Here is an 18,055-nt window from a genome sequence, read left to right as displayed (position 1 = left end):
TGTTTTGTCCTTCAGTGTCTTTTGTGTGAAATCAGTTTTGTCTCTGCGTTTGTTTACCTTTTGTTTCTGTGTCAATGTTTAGTCTCGGTGATCGCTAGTTCCTCTTTTATTTTGACAATCTTCTGTTTCCTGTGCTTTGTTTGGGCTTTTACTTCTCTGTCTCGTTATTCCCGATTTGTTTCTGCTGTGTTTCCGGTGTGTATTTATTATCTGCATCTTCCCTTGTTCTTTGTGGCATCCTCCTTTCCGAGTTTCCCCCTTGAATCCAAGATAGTGAATTCCTGGTTCCTGCTCTGCATTATTTTATATGTTTGTCTCTTTGAGTTCCAGCTTTTAAGCTGAGTTTAAGTTGATTCCCTGTCTTCCAAGTCATCTGCATTTGGGTCCTAATCCTGCCTGCCACAGCCATTTCATGACACTATATACATATTTTGTGAAAAAACTGTACGTGACTGAACACTTTGGGGGTGTTTTGTTTTGTATTTATACTACAGAAATAGTATTTTTTAAATGCAATGGAATACATTTATGTAATGACTGAAAAGAAGTCATGGGTCTTACTCAAAGGGTTAAACTGCTCATGTTTAGAAAAATAAAGACATTGTGTACTTTTTTCTGTCTCTGTATCAGTCTGTTAATCATTTCAGTGTTTCCTCTGCTTTAAAGCAGAGATAACCAGACGACCAGTGAAAACACACTGCGTGTGTGTACGGCCTCAGACGGAGCTCGCACTCTGTCGCACCCACACTGATTGGTTTTGGAACCCAGTTAATGAGCAGATGTGTGTGTATGTGTGAGTGTATAAGTGTGTGTCTGCAGCCCAGCGTTCCATCAGAGCACCATGGGCTATTTGAAATGAGAATTTAGCAGCAGGGATGCACACACACACACACACACACACACACACACACACACACACACACACACACACACACACACAATCCTGATAGCCACTGTAATTAGTTGGACTCCACTGGAACTCGCCACAGGGAAAGAGAGAGAAAGAGAGAATGAAAGAGAGAGAGGGGTGGGGGTGGAGACATCTGTGATGACTTAATGCAATGAAATAGTTCAAATAATTCTTGAAATGAAATTTCTGATTTTTACCAAAGAAGCTATGTTTTAAATATTCCTCCATTTACGAATTCTCCAAGCATTCTGTTACCTTCACACTTTCCTTTTATGTAAAAAGTAAGGGAAGGGGAAAATACTTTTTCACAGGATTGTATATGAAAAGTTTTCCAGCTCGTGACAACTTATGGGGGTTGAGTTTTACAAACCCAATTGTGAAACAGTTGGTACACTGTGTAAAATATAAATAAAAACAGAATGAAATGGTTTCTCATAAAGCCATATTTTATTCACAATAGAAATGTTTAAAGTGAGAAAATGTAAAATTTTAAGCAAAGATTTTTGGTCATTTTAAATTTGATGGCAGCAACACGTCTCAAAAAATTTGGGAAGGGGCAACAAACGGCTGGAAACGTAAGTGGTACTAAAAAAGAACATATTGTAATTAATTAAGTTAACTGGAAGCAGGTCAGTAACATGAGTGGGTAGGCAGAGGTTCACCAACCTGCAAAAATCTGTGTCTACAAATTGTGGAACAATTTCAGAATAATATTGCTCAATGGGAAATGGCAAAGACTTTGAATATCTCATTATCTACAGTACATAATATTATTGAACGAATCCAAAAATCTGGAGAAATATCTGTGCACACGTGACAAGGCCAAAAATCGTATTGGATGCCCGTGATCTTCAGGCCCTCAGGCAGCACTGCATTAAAAACGGGCATAATTCTCCCATGAAAATCATTGCATGAGTATGGAAACACTGTCAGTGAACACAGTTTGCCATGCCATCTACAAATGCAGGTTACAAGCTCTATCATGCAAAGAAGAAGCCACATGTGAACGTGTATTTTTGGACTTCACCAGGGCTGCCCTTTGTCAGCAATTCTGTTCGTAATTTTTATGGCGGAAGGCTTCAGCCTTGGTAGCCTCAGAATCTCATCTCTGCTCTTTGCGGATGATGCGGTCCTGTTGGCTTCATCAGGTGGTGGCCTCCAGCTCACAGTGGAATGGTTCGCAGACGAGTGTGAAGCGACTAGCATGAGAATCAGCACCTCTAAGTCTGAGGCCATAGTCCTCAGCCGGAAAAGGATGGAGTGCCCACTCCGGCTCAGGGACGATTTGCTGCCCCAGGTGGAGGAATTTAAGTATCTCAGGGTCTTGTTCACGAGTGACAGCAGAAGGGAACAGGAGATCAACAGACGGATCGGGGCTGCGTATGCAGCAATGCAGAGGCTGCACCGGTTTGTCGTGGTGAAGACCTGCTGAGCTAAGTGTAAAAGCGAAGCTGTCAATCTACGTCCACACCCTCAGCTATGGTCATGAGCTTTGGGTAGTGAATAGGATCACAAATACAAGCAGTAGAAATGAGCTTCCTTTGAAGGGTGGCTGGCCTAAGAGATAGGGTGAGGAGTGCAGCCATTCTGGAGGGGCTCAAAGTAGAGCCGCTGCTCCTCGACATCGAAAGAAGCCAGTTGAGGTGGTTCAGGATGCCTGCTGGGTGCCTCTTGGGTGAGGTGTTCTGGGCATGTCCTACCGGGAGGAGGCCCCAGGGCAGACCCAGGACACACTGGAGAAGTTATGTCTCTCGGCTGGCCTGGGAACGCCTTGGGTCCCTCTGGATGAGCTTGTGGAATTGGCTAGGGAGAGGGAGGTCTGGGCTTCTCTGTTTAGGCTGCTGCCCCATGACCAGTGTTAATTTTGACAGCAAATTTTGATTTAGTTTTAGTCATAGTCTTTTGATGAAAATGTAATTTAGTTTTAGTCATAATTTAGTCATCTGAATAGTTTTAGTTGTAGTCTAGTTTTAGTCGACGAATTATCGTAAGAATAAAGTCGACTAAATCTACAGTCGATTTAGTAACTAAAATATAAAGGGTGTAAAATGTAAATGCTTTTTTTCAGTTCCCTTGAATTAGTCATTATACACACTTACACAAAATTAAACATTTATTAAAAGTCATGGAATATTATTAATAATATTAACATGAGCATTTCACCTGCTTCCCACACACCTGATCATTAACACCACCTTACTGAGATAATACGAGCGTTTTACAGCAGGAAATGCTCTGAAAGGTACAGGGCAGTGTTCAGGACTAAGATTAGGAAAGGCTAATTCACCGCAGTGTGGTGACTTTTCTCTAAACACAAACGCTAAACTGGGAAAAACACTTTACCCTGCATGACATTAAAATGCTTACCTTTGCACGGAGATCTGGGTGACTGGTTTGCAGATGTTGAAGATTTGTCGTGTTTTTACCCGAGATAGTCGCTCCACATGGTTTATACATCGTTTTGTTTGTCACAACGTCAAAGGACAAATGTGTCCATACATCGGCTCCTCTCTTTCTCCCTGCTGACATTGTTTACATAACTTAGTTCTATCGGAAATAAAGACAAATCACAGGCTAGTTTGGCCTTCCCGGGTTTAGAGCAAATTTGTGCAACTGTGTGTTTCATTGGATGTTTTCGTAACTTCTCCCGCCCTGTCACAAAATTAAATCAGTTCTGATTGGATGTTTTCCTAACTTATCCCTGCCTTTCACAAAATTAAACAAGTTCTGATTGCATGACATCCCCGCCAAGCATTTTTGTCTCGTTTTCATTCGTTGACAAAAGTGTCAATTAATTTCGTCTTCGTTTTTATCTTTTTAGGCAGTTCTTATTTCATTATTGTCTCATTTTCATCATGAAAAAAGGGTGGTTGACAAAGATCAGAAAAATACAGCAACAAAGAACCAGGGCTATTGGGCATTTTCTCAGTTTAAACATTTTATATGTTTTCTGTGTTCTACTGTAAATAAAATATGGGTTTATCAGATTTGTAAGTCATTGCATTTTGTTTTTATTTACAGTTCTGTATAATAACTGTATGATTTTTTTTCAGTTTCTCCAGCAGTGTAATTACCTTAACTCAAGACTGTTCATACTAGAAAAAAAATGTGTACTACTTAATTTTCCTGGAAAATATAGACAAACCATAAAGCTACCTAACACAAATGTTAGCTGAGAAATGCCCAGTATGATCCTGTTGTATAAATAAGGTCATGTCCAATTTCAAGTATCAAGGTAGTGAATAACAAACTTGGGGCTTCTTAACAGTAAGTCCACAAATCAAATGTCCATCATTTATATACAGTTCATCTCCATGTTAACCTACTAATACTACTGCAAACGCTAAGCACAAAGTAACAACAACATTGATGGGTGGTAGTTAGCAAATAACGCCATGCTACAAGCATGGAGAGTAAAGTGAAGAACTATTTTACTACTGTCATTTGTTTTGCTGGATAAATACAAAGAATAGGTTGAACTATTTTCAACATGTATCAGATGAACTGCATCTTAACAATCACAGCATCTCTAATGCTTTTGTATTCTATCATTTTCTTCTGCTGTCTCACCTCTAGCTGTTTTTCATTCGTAATTTAAACTTTTACTGATGCCCAATGTGTTTGTGTATGATAAAGAGACATCAAATGCATGGAATGTGCTTTCACTTTATATGTGTGCTTGCACAAGCCCATGCTTTAATGTTTCCCTGTGTATTTTTATTAGCTGTGTGTGCGCGTGTGAGTGAAGTTATTTCTGTGTTTCAATTAAATATTATCATGGTCTGTGAAATGTCACAAACACACACACGCACATGCGCTTCTTGGAAAAGAGCACTAGCGCCGCCTCCTGTGGACATGGTGACAGAACCTTGATCATCTACTGGCTGAGCTTCATGGGCCTTGATGTGTGATTGGTTGACAGTCACTACAAGGTCCGATGCCTGTTTCATCTCCCTGTGGGCCCTCAATGCACACACCAACACAAAATGAGGCAAACACACCAGCTGGATCCACACAAACAGTCAGGGACACACACATGAAACATGCATTGCACAAAGTGAGAGTACACAGCGCACACATGATCACACACAGGGACCTGCACAGAAGGATGAACACAAAAGACAAAAGACACATAAACAGGAAAATAATCATTTGGATAAAAAATAAGAGCTAGAAGAAAGGACAGAAAGGGTAAAAAATGTGTGTGTGTATATATATATATATATATATATATATATATATATATATATATATATATATATATATATATATATATATATATATATATACACACATATATATATATATAATTTTATAAATATATAATTCTCATGGTATGTGTTTAACACAAGTGAAACATTGAGCCTGCAAGTCAAATGACTGTCAAACAGTCAAAGTACACAACGGCAATGATTTAAGGAATACTATGAATTGCATTTACACAAAGCTGGAGAATTTGCAACAAGTCAGGCGAACTTAAGTTCTCCAGGATAATATAAAAGGAACTGCCAAAGCTGGAGCTGAATTTCAGGTTCTACTGTGAGATAAGCTGCAAAAACAATAAATCCTAGTGTCCAATCTCACACTTTCTGCAGACCCTTATGGAAGAGACAGCAATGGACCGCGTTACGGGTTACTGCCACACCCTAACTTGGGTCAAGGAACAAGTCCTGACTGTCATCTGTGCTTATATACTGAGCAACAGCTCAGAGTACCCAGCCTTCTTGGAATCCCTGAAGTAGTGTGCTGGAAGGTGTCCCAGCTGGGACTAAATTGTCCAACAGGGGGACTATAACCCTTTAACTCCCAATGCATCGGCTGTGGCACAACGTACTTCAAAAGTGCCGCCGTTCACGGACTTCCGGCAACAAATACCATAATGCCCCTATGGATGGATGGATGAGTTTCTCAAGGCTCTGGAAGTTGTGGGGCTGTTGTGCCTCTGCAACATTGAGGAGAAGTTAATGACAGTGCCTCTGGTTTGGCAGTCTGGGGTGGCGGCATTTGACCATGTCCCTTGAGTATCCTGTTCTTCGAGAGTATAGGGCATTGGTCCTGTTGTTGTGGGGTATCCAGTACCCCAACCATTGCAAGAGCTTGGTCTGCATTGCCAGCAATAAGTCAGACTCATTCTTGGTGGTGTTGGTCTCTGCCAGAGCTACCAATTCTGCTCATCATTTTTATGGACAGAATTTCTAGCCAAGGGGCAGAGGCTGCCTGGTTCAATAGCCTCAGGATCTCATCTCTGCTTTTTGAGGATGATGTGGTTTTGTTAGCTTCACTGATCAACAACCTCCAGCTCACACTGGGGCGGCTTGCAGCCGAGTGTGAAATGACTGGGATGAGAATTAGTGCCTCACGGTCCAAGGCCATGGTTTTCAGTTGGCATATGGTGGAGTGCCCCCTCTGGGTCAGGAATGAGTTACTATCCCAGGTGGAGGAGTTTAAGATTCTAAGTGAGGAAAGAGTGCAAGATCAAAAGATGGATTGGTGCAGCATCAGCAGTAATTCAGATTCTATACCAGTCTGTTATGGTTAAGAAAGATATGAGCATGAAATCAAAGCTGACGATTAACAGTTGATGTATGTTTCTCCACTCACCTACTGTACAGGCATGAGCTCTGGGTAGTGACTGAAAGAATAAATATATACAAGCGGTGGAAATGAGGATGAGGAGTCTGTTCATTCAAGATGGGCTTGGACTAGAGGTGCTACTCCTCCAGATGAGGTGGTTTGGGGATCTGACCAGGACGCCTCCTGGGTGAGGTGGTCGTGGCATCTCCTACTGAACGTAAACCCCAGAATAGACCCAGGCAGTGGCGGTTTCTGATATGGGCGACATGGGCAGCCGCCCAGGGCGGCATTTCATCTAGGGCGGCATGACCGCCCCCTCCCCCCAACGCATTGCGATCGCCGCAGCAGCGCCTACAGCACTGCTCCACTTGTGGGGTAATGGGCGCCCTCTGCTTGCTGTGTATTGCATGTAGCTTTCTGCCATGGTCTGACAGGTTGTAACAGAAGGAAAGGGGCAGGCGGGGGATTCTCTCTCTGTCTCGCTGTCACTGCTTCACTCGATCGTCACACACACACAGCGCTGCCCCGCCCCCTTCTCCTCTCAGCCTGGGGTGCGAGTCAGTGAAGCAGTGATGGCGTGAGAGTGAGACAGTCAGCCGGGTTCATTCATTCATGCCTTTACAGTTTGGGCCTGGTTACATCCAACATTAACCGCTGAATTATAAATAAAGGCGACTTTTGCTGGCAATCTCTCGCCAAACCTTTGATCCTCACGGACACTGCCATATCAAGATTAACACGAAGTGTATGTCCTAATATTGAAAAGTTTTGCGAGATCTCGCAAAAGTAACTCGGGATCTCGCAAAACTTTTGCGAGATATGCATATGCAGATATTTTTTTTTGTCCTCCCATGTTTTTTTTCCCCCATGTTCCACAGAATGAATCTGTGCATCTAATAAAATTAGATGCACACAAATGATAGAGCACAAAGTCCATTTCATTTATAATACTGTAAATATGGTCATTAATTCACAGTATTTGTGTGAACCCGAATCCTGATAAAAAAAATAACACAAATACGAATCTAGACAAATGTTCGGACACACAGCAGTCGCTCATTACCCCCCAAGTGTAGTAGTGCCGCGATCGCTATTGTGGAGGGGGGGGGGCGCCGGCGGGGATGCTCGCCCAGGGCGCCAAACAGGCTAGGACCGCCACTGGACCCAGGACATGCAGTACAGATTACATCTCTTTTCAGTGGCTTGGAAGCTAGAGGAGGTGGCTGGGGAGAGGGAAGTCTGAACTGCTGTGTCTAAACTGCTGCCCCTGCTACCTGGACCCAAATAAGCAGCAGAAGATGGATAAAATGTTGTCAATTCTGGGGACACCAATTTCAAGACTACAAAGAGAGCAACTAGAATATTTCCCATCATTTCCCTGGTAGAAATGCACAAGAAGAAAAATGTTTGAACACTGCAGCTTTGGCCATAGTCTAAAACATCTCTGATCTGTTTTTGACAACCTTACACCAAACAACTGAGATGATGGGAGTGCCACATCTTTAGCATAAGCGTCATGATTTCATTGCAAAAATGGGCATTTTTCTGCAACACTAAAATCATCTGTTTACCTGAGGGCTCTCCACAAAAGCCTCTCTATGTTTTGAATTTTGTTTTGGGGAAGAAAAACAATAACCCCAAATACAGTCATGTGATAAATAAAGTATATCCTTACTGTTGTCATCAGAATTAAGAGAGGATAAGTAGCAGCCAGATGCTGCTAGTCAAATGCACTTGATTAACTAATTATAATCTATGTTAACATGATGCCAATGAGAAGAAACATCGGCAATGACCTCAGAGAAGCAATTTTTACTGCCCCTAAATGTGGGAAGAGATATAAGGTCAATTCCAAATAATTTTTAAAAGTCTATATTTCTACAGTGAGAAGATTATTCACAAGTTGAAAACACTGTAGATGTCAGGTGTGGCTGTCCCAGTAAATTCACCCCAGGGTCAGACTGTGCAATGCTCAGAGAAATATAAAAAAACAAGAGCTATATCTCATGCTCTATATAAATAAGTTAGCAAATTAAATATTAAAGCTGATGAAAAGCCAATCAAAAAATTGCTGAACAAGTATGACCTATTTGGAAGGGCTGCCAGGAGAAAGTTTCTTCTCTCTAAAATGAAAATAGCAGCAAAGTTTAGGTATGTTTCATCTGAATAAACTGCAAGACGTCTGGAACAATGTCCTATGAACCAATGAGACCAAAGTTTGGCCCATAATGCACAGCACCATATTTGGTGAAAACCAAACAAGGCATATTAGTACAAACACCTCATACTAACTGTAAAGCACGGTGGTGGAGGGGTGATGATTTGAGCTTGTTTTGCAGCCACAGAGCCTGGCCACCTTGTAGTCACTGTGTCCACCATGAACTCCTCTATATACCGATGGTATTCTAGAATCAAATGTGAGGACTAAAGCTCGGCCCAAATCTGGTCATGCAACAGGACAGTGATCCCAAACTCACCAGCAAATCTACAGCAAAATGGCTGAAAAAAATATCAAAGTGCTGTGATGGCCCAGTCAAAGTACAGACCTCAACCCTATTGAAATGCTATGGTGGGACCTTAAGAGAACTGTCCATAAACATAATGCCAGCAGCATCAATGAACTGATGTAATGTTGTAAAGGAGAACAGGTTAAAATTTCTCCATAATGATGTGAGAAGCTGATACTCATACAGAAAATGATTACTTCAAGTTATTGCTGCTAAAGGTGGTTCTACAAGTAATTGAATAATGGGGTGTACTTAGGGTTTTATAGCTCTACATAGGGTTCTATGGAAACTGACTGCATGTAGGCCATTTGTTTTCCCATTCAATTCAATTCAATTTTATTTATATAGCGCCAAATCACAACAAACAGTTGCCTCGAGGTGCTTTATATTGTAAGGTAAAGACCCTACAACAGGGATCCTCAAGTCCAGGCCTCAAGGGCCGGTGTCCTGCAACTTTTAGATGTGTCTCTGCTTCAGCACCTGAGTCAAATATAGAAGTCATTAGCAGGACTCTGGAGAACTTGACTGCATACTGAGGAGGTAATTCAGCCATTTGATTCAGGTGTGTTGGATCAGGGACACATCTAAAACCTGCAGGACCCCTACCCTACAGTAATTACAGAGAAAACCCAACAGTCAAAACGCAACCCCCTATGAGCAGCACTTGGCGACAGTGGGAAGGAAAAACTCCCTTTTAACAAGAAGAAACCTCCAGCAGAACCAGGCTCAGGGAGGGGCAGTCATCTGCCGCGACTGGTTGAGGGTGAGGGGAGAGAGACAGGACAAAAGACACACTGTGGAAGAGAGCCAGAGATGAATAATAACTAATGATTAAATGTAGAGTAGGGTATAAACAAAGTAAAAATAGATGAATGAAAAGAAACTCTCAGTGCATCATGGGAACCCCCCCAGCAGTTTAGGCCTATTGCAGCATAACTAAGGGATGGCTCAGGGTCACCTGATCCAGCCCTAACTATAAACTTTATCATAAAGGAAAGTTTTAAGCCTAATCTTAAAAATAGAGAGGGTGTCTGTCTCCCAAATCCAAACTGGGAGCTGGTTCCACAGAAGAGGAGCTGAAAGCTGAAGGCTCTGCCTCCCATTCTACTCTTAAGTATCCTAGGAACCACAAGGAAGCCAGCAGTCTGAGAGAGAAGTGCTCTGTTGGGGTGATACGCTACTATAAGGTCTTTGAGATAAGATAGGTTCTGATTATTCAAGGCCTTGTATGTGAGGAGAAGAATTTTAAATTTTAAATTCTATTCTAGATTTATACTACTGTATAGTGTATAGAACTGTATACACAAACGTTTTTCTACTTGGCAGCAGATGAAGGTCTGAGAACAGCAGAACTGAGCCTTGTTCCCTTTGAAAATTAATAAGCACTTTCCAATTGTTGACCAGAAACTGGAAGGATTTACTTAAAAGTTTTTTTCTTCTCCATATTCACTTATATGTGCTTGGAACACTACACATATCTGTATCAAAGAGCACACAAACTCTCTTCTCCTCCTTCCTCCCTGCTTTCCAAGGTTGATAAGTGCCTCACTCTAACATCACAATAAACAGTAGAGCCTCAGCCTGCCAAGGCTGCTCGCAGAAACAACTGTCAGCTCAGCTCTCCTTTTCCGGAGGACACACACACACACACACACACAAAAAAAAAACACATAGATGCCCACATACACACTGTCCCTTCTCACTCTTAGTTGCACACCACATGCAGACAAACGCACACACACACACCTCCAAAAAGAACAACTTTTGTTGGGCCCTGCTGTTGCTATGGTTACAAGGTCGAGTCCCCCCAGTATTTTAGGGGAGCACAGTGAGGTTCTTTAACGGTCACACTGAGGGGGGAAAAAAAAATGACTGCAAAAACAAGAGGGTTAGAGCTGCTTTTCTGCAGCATACACACAAACTGACGGAGGCAGGCATGGTGAAATGTCCCAGCATACATTTGTACTGCATGAACACACTTTTTCACACACCTCCCACATATTATGTGTTGTGTTATTGTTAATAATAGTGTGTCTGTTATGACTGAATGTTTAGCTAATACAGTCTTTAGCAGGTTGGACAAAGTACTCCGATAATAAACGCAGTTTGCAGGAGTAGTTCACATCATATCCAGCTCTGTTCACAAGCATCAGCATAAAAAACATTCTTGATGAGTTAAAACTTCATTTCAGGTCAGCTTAGAAAGCACAGAGAACATTAAGAGAACTACTAGATAATCATAAATGATTTTTCATGTAAAATGCTTCTTTGACCTAGTCCTGGTGGGGCCTGTTTCCTCTATTTTATTGTCCCTCACAACTGGACAGGCAGTAATATAGTTTTTCCTCTATCTGTTTTTCCTCTAATAGTTCACAGAAATTCTATTCAGTCAAAAGACTATTATATTTCAAGCAAGGTGGAAGGAAATTGAAGAGCACATTTCTGGAGATATTCCAGTTCAAGCACAGCTGGGTGATAAAAGACTGATCCAAAACCTAATAGACCTGAGTTATAAACAGGTTAATTTATTTGTGAAAAATTATTAAATACCAAGGCCAGTTTATTGAAGAGATAAAGATTCTACGAAGGTTCACATGATATCGATTCATCCATCAATCCATCCATTTTCTTCTGCTTATCCAGGGCTCGGTCACAGGGGCAGCAGCCTAAGCAGAGAAACCCAGACCTCCCTCTCCCCTGCCACTTTCTCCAGCCAAGAGATATAATCTCTCCAGCGTGTCCTAGGTCTGCCCCGGAGCCTTCAAAACCTCACCCAAGAGGCACCCAGGAGGCATCCTAGTCAGATGCCTGAACTACTTCAACTGGCTCCTTTCGATGTGGGGGAGTAGCAGCTGTACTCTGAGCCTCACTCAAATGACTGCACTCCTCACTCTGTCTCTAAGGGAGAGGCCAGCCACCTTTCATAGAAAGCTCATTTCCACTGCTTGTATCCTCGATCTCATTTTTTCGGTCACTACCCAAAGCTTCTGACCACAGGTGAGGGTAGGGACATAGATCATTCGCTTTTATATTCAGCTCTCTCTTCACCACGATGGTGGTCAGTGCAGTGGCCACATCACTACAGCTGCAGCTCCAATCTGTCGATCAAACTCTCACTCTCCTTTCCCCTCACTTGTGAACAAGACCCCAAGATACTTCAATTCCTCCACTTGGGGCAGAAACTTGTCCCTGATCTGGAGTGAGTACTCCATCCTTTTCCGGCTGAGGACCATGGCATGGTACTAATTCTCATACCTGCAGGCCACCACCTGATGAACAGGACCACATCATCTGCAAAAAACAGAGATGGGATTCTTAGGCCACCAAGGCAGAAGCCTTCCACCACTTGGCTATACCTAGAATATCTGCCCACAAATAATTATGAACAGAATCGGTGACAAAGGGCAGCCCTGGTGGAGCCCAACACCCACTGGAAATGAGTCCAACTTTGCTCTTGCTGCAGTTCTACAGCAACTGTATGACCTGCAACAATGGGCCAGACATCCCATCCTCCCACAGCACCTCCCACAGGATACCCTGAAGGATGCAGTCAAATGCCTTCTTCATGTCCACAAATTACATGTAGACTGGATGGGCAAACACTCACACACACTCAAATATCCTCGCGAGGCTTAAGAGCTGGTACAGCATTCTGTGACAAAAACCATATTGTTTCTTTTGAATCCGAAGTTCAACTGTTGGATGAACTCTCCTTTCCAGCACCTTGGCATAGACCTTCCTGTGGAGTTGAGGAGTGTGATCCCCCCCACTAGTTGGAGCAGACCCTCCAGTCCCCCTTCTTGAAGATGGGAACCACCATCCCAATCTGCCAATCCAGTGGCACCACCCCAGATTTCCACGTGACATTGCAGGGGCATGTCAACCAAGACAGCCTTATTGATTTTGTACCTAATAAATTAGATGCACACTATAAGCAATGGACCATCAAGGGTCCTCATATTGCACTTTTTTTAAGTCCAGGGTGCGCAACCAGATTAATAGATTCAAGGAAGAGATTCAGTGGGCACTCGGCAACAACTTGTATAAAGTCTTTTAAGTGCTTATAGGGCAGACGGTGGGCTAGAAATGATCTCAAGATTATCTCCAGTCAGTTAAAAATGGGAGCAGTGCCTACATAATACAAAAATAGAAAAGGGAAGGTAGTTGCATTCCACAAGAAATCTGGTTACAATACTATGCTTTCCAAAAGAGAATATCATGTTCATTTTCAAGGAGGGTGTTTGACTGCAAGAGCCTTAGTAGATATTTTATTACTCCTATCCAGAGGTCACGTCACGCAGGCTCTTCTAGCTCCTGGGGAAACTGTGGCTTCTAAAAAGCCAGCAACTACCACATCTAAAACAAGGTTTAAAACAACTACATATTTTCCCTGCAAGTTATTCTTATACAGTGCATGCTCATAACATAAACAGCTCAGCACGGGGTGCTGACACGATCATCTTTGGTCAGGCCACCAGAGGGCTCAACAAATGCCATGATAATTCGCATAATGGATATATTAAGCTAAGGAAATAAAACGTACATCTGCCAACGTTTTTACTCTGATAACAAAAAGATATGGTTTGAGTTTAATTCTTAGAAAATCAGCAGTCACAGGGCTTCATATTCAATCATCTTGGTTTATTTAAGCCTGAGTTAACCAACTGGACTTGAGGTTGTGCTCTAAATCACAAACACAAAACTACACATGATTTGTGATGCTGTTTTTGTTATACATTTAGAATGTTGCAGTTAATATTTTCTCATTGTCTGTCAGTATTTTTTAGTTCTTTTCAATTCATCATTCATTTCTTTGGTCAATATTTCAACACCCAAAGACAGCAAATCAGAATACTATCAAATAGTTATAAGAAACAAATCCCCAAGTTAGAAAGCTGAAAGCACATTTTGCAATTAATGCCGATATATGTCTCAAATGGGGTTCAGTTACATCAGTAAAAACATTAACTGAACACAACTGGCTTTATTGGCAACATGTTGAGTTCAAATGCAAAAATATAGGTAAAGGAAGGACAAAGTACTAAATATAAGGAGAAATATAGAAGGAAACTACAAGGATATAAAGTTGTTCAGGCTTCAAGCACATTTTATAGCTTATACATGGGTGCAGGCCATTCACTGTTATGGTGTTTTTACAGTGTAGTTTGGCATGTTTTCCTCAAGCAAAGGACATGAGTGCTTATCTGCCATTGTTTGAAATAAAGAAACAGACACAACAACCTATATAAGATACAAAAAAGCCCTATATGAGCAGCTTACAGTATACAGGCTGTCTCCGTAAGTCTCAGTGGTGAAGAGGGAGAGAAACAGTATAAGAAAGCGACCTTGGACCGGGCGAGGAGACGCTGTTGAGCTCCACATCAATATTTTAGCAGTAGAGTTGACACATCAAAAAAAAAAAAAAAAAAAAAAAAAAATGAAAAAGAAAAGAAAAGAAAGAACGAGGGAGAAAGGAGAAGAAGAGAATGCCCAGCGATTCCAGAGTCATCTAATATTCATGCATGCATCATCGCTGCCATGAATATTCATATGGAGATGAATATTTAAGTGCAACTCCTATGGAGAAATTAGGTTCATCTTTACACTTATCAATAATTCGCAGGCCAGGTGAGTCTCATCGGCCACTAAATAAGTCATGTCTGCACGCACGCACACAGACACGGATTTGAAGGATGAGAAAAAGAGTGGAAAACAACACAAAGTTACACGTGTGCTGGTTCGTAGCAGTGCCTTCTGGGTAAGAAGAGAATGAGATGTCAGCAGTTTGATCTCTGAAAACAGAGTGTTTGTATGCAGTGTATTTATTACTATTATAGTGTGTAAATGCGTGGATGCAATTGTGTTTAGTCAAATGTGAGGTTGACACACACTCCTGTCATTTTTGAAATGCTAAAATGTCCTTATAGCCTTGTGCCATTATTTTGAAAAAATCAAAGGGTGATGTATTTTTCACCAGCGCTAGCAACACAGCTTTGTTATGGCTATTGGTTATTGATCATTTATGTCCAATGTAAAATATCTAACAATGATGAGATGAATTGATGTAACTTTTTTTTAATAAATTTTTAGGGGGACAATCATGATGCCCAGATGGAATAGTTAGCATTTAGCCAGAATTAGCCATTTTTACCATGTTAATTATTTGTAGTGGTTTGTTAATAAGAGAAAGCAGTTTAGAACCTTAGAATCTGAAACTCTAGTTATAAGAGTTTATTTAAATGCAGCTCCCAGTGACAGAAGCTGACAATGTTCTTGACAATGGACAGTATATTTCACAAAGTGAGAAAGATTATTGCCATGAGAAATGCCCAAAACCTCCAACTGAGATCAAAAATGAAACAATTAATCACAATTGCACTGTGAGCACTGTGACATGAATATTGTACAGCTGAGACTGTGAAGTTAAAAATTTAGTCAAGCCTGATGAGGTAGAGGATGCAAACTGCATTTTGTTACCTGTACTTGAGACATGTGCAATGACAATAAAGTTGAATCTATCTATCTATCTAGAGCCTGGCCTAAAAAAAAGAGTGTGAAGTGCATTAAACTGGGAGCATGAGTGGAAAAACCTTTTGTATTTGAGCGCAAAAGGTTAAACTCTTTGGGAAAAAAAAACCTCTAGAATCTCCATTTTTCATCCAGGCAACCATTTTTAATATTTCTAACTTGACACTAAATAGAGGTAAATTAACACTTTGATTCATGTATACTTTTCATTGGATTCCTCTGTGTGTGTGTGTGTGTGTGTGTGTGTGTGTGTGTGTGTGTGTGTGTGTGTGTGTGTGTGTGTGTGTGTGTGTGTGTGTGTGTGTGTGTGTGCGCGCGCGCATGTGGACAGAAGAGGATAACTCAGATCTCTAATCGTAACACATCCTGTTCTTCTGTCTTACTCATCTGGCTGCAGTGAAGTCATTACCCAAACATACACTCGCTCACTCTCTGGCTCTCTATAACACGCACACACACACACACACACACACACACATTTCTCTATGATATGGTTATGAGGGAGGCTATGCCTTGTAATCCCATTCTCCTTGGTGAGGATGAAGACGGGGTGTATGTTTGTGTGTGTGTCTGGCTAGAAAAAGAGGATCTGAGGTGGAGGGAGGAATTAGGGCAGGGATGGGGAAGACAGCCAAGGTGGGAGGGAATTATTTGCATTAAATACTTATATTTTCTACATAGTTATATGTAAATCTAAACGTGCAAACTCTTTCAAACATTTCTGGGCAGCAAAGTTGAGCTAGTACCGTCATCTCACTTAGTCCCTTATAGTTTTCCATTATACAATACAATATGAAATAGTTTATTTATCCCATTTTTGCCTTTTTTAAAATATTCATTACAGTGTCGTTTTGTTTAGCTGAAAAATTTGCCGTACACGTTCATGTTTCATTTGTAGCACAAACAGAGTGTGCCGAACCAGGTGAGAAAGTGATTCTAAACTGAGGCATCAAAGTGTGTCATAATACGACAGCGCTGTATTATTATGCACCACTGTTGCTACACCAATAGAGAGACATCTTGTCATACTATACAAAAAACCCAGGTATTTATGCACATCGCTAAACACCGAATGCATGTAAGAGATGGATATAACATTAGAATTCGAATTCTTCTTGGACCCACAGAAGTCGCCCCCTGCTGGAAATTAGAAAAAAATGCAAGCACAAACACATTGGCTTTTCAGACCTGGAAGCTACTGTACGTTCATCTTTCAGTCTATGACTGTAGCTGAATTCAAACGCTAAATGCTAGCTTGGTTTCAGTCATGTGCATTACAGTCTTCATCTTTGAGTGTCTGGTCTTTATTATGTCATATAAGGCAGTGGTCCCCAACCTGTTTTGAGCCACAGACCGGTTTAGTGTTAGACAATATTTCCACGGACTGGCCTTTAAAGTGTGGCGGATAAATACATCAAAATAAATGATAAGACCGTAATCAAAAGTCTGATATTGTCGAAGTATATTAATAAACGTGAATCCACTGTGTATTCGTATGCAACTCTATCAGCAGTGTAATAGTAACATATCGCCACAGCATGAATAACATCCTCTCTGCCTACAATGCTCTCTGGTCGCCATGGTAATGTTTAAACATGCCTTCAAAATAAGAAACTCAAATACAGTAGAAATCGCGTAAGTCGGATTCAAATGGCCCATGGAATTTCATCCGACTTGTAAAAAAAAAAAGTCTTCCATGTAGGTCGGATAAAATCTGATTCTTACAAATATCAGAGAGTTTGGGGTCTAATATCGAATTTCGCTTCTGCTTCTTTTCTGGATTTGCTTCCGCAAATTTTAAAATCTCATATTTTTGCTCGTAAGTGTGAGTTTGTAGCTTATGCTTGACTCCTGCGCTTGCCATGCTTGTCTCTGGTGAAATGAACTGATATAGACACTAAAGCGATCTCCAGGCATTGTTAGTGACGCTGCATGGAAGTGGGCGGAGGGGAGCTGAGGAGGGCTTTGGCACTAAACTCATCCAACTTATGCGAGCACATTTAACTGGAAATGTTTTGCAACGGGACCAGATTTTTCATTTGCAGCAGGTGAAAATCTGACTGATTTAGGTCATAATTTTATTGGAATTAACGTTAGGAAAATTGGGACCTGCAGAAATCGGGTCTGCCTCACTGCTATCCCAGTGTTAATATAAATGCTAAATGAACTAGTTCTCATATGACGCTTTTCTACTCTTGTTGAGCACTCAAATATTTAAATGAGCATTGTGTAGGTCAACCAGCCTATTTTGTTAGACAGGCATGGAAAATGAAACCCGCAAAATTAAACCCACAAGCTATCCAGTGGAGCTTGTGGGTTTAATTTTATCTGTGAAGTATGACAGAGACAAGCGTCTTCACGCGTCAAAAGGGAGTCATAGACGAATGTAACAGAGAGAATCTGCCCATTTTTCTAAATAGTAGCATTGTTCAGACTCAGATAACAAGTAAAACGGAAATAATGTAAGTTATTTATTCTTTAAGTGCGGCCCGATACCAAATGACCCACGGACCAGTACAGGTCCATGGCCCAGGGG

General features: G+C 41.3%; 1 protein-coding gene across 1 annotated transcript in view; it reads right to left on the bottom strand.

Annotated features, from left to right (window-relative positions):
• Positions 1-18,055, bottom strand: part of akap6 (A kinase (PRKA) anchor protein 6) — a 223,357-nt gene that overhangs the window by 78,277 nt on the left and 127,025 nt on the right. The window lies entirely within an intron of this gene.

This window comes from Archocentrus centrarchus, chromosome 22, assembly GCF_007364275.1.
Source record: "Archocentrus centrarchus isolate MPI-CPG fArcCen1 chromosome 22, fArcCen1, whole genome shotgun sequence".
Classification (NCBI taxonomy): domain Eukaryota; kingdom Metazoa; phylum Chordata; class Actinopteri; order Cichliformes; family Cichlidae; genus Archocentrus; species Archocentrus centrarchus.
The sequence above is the reverse complement of the archived record's forward strand: the minus strand, read 5'-3'. Positions and strand labels throughout refer to the sequence as shown.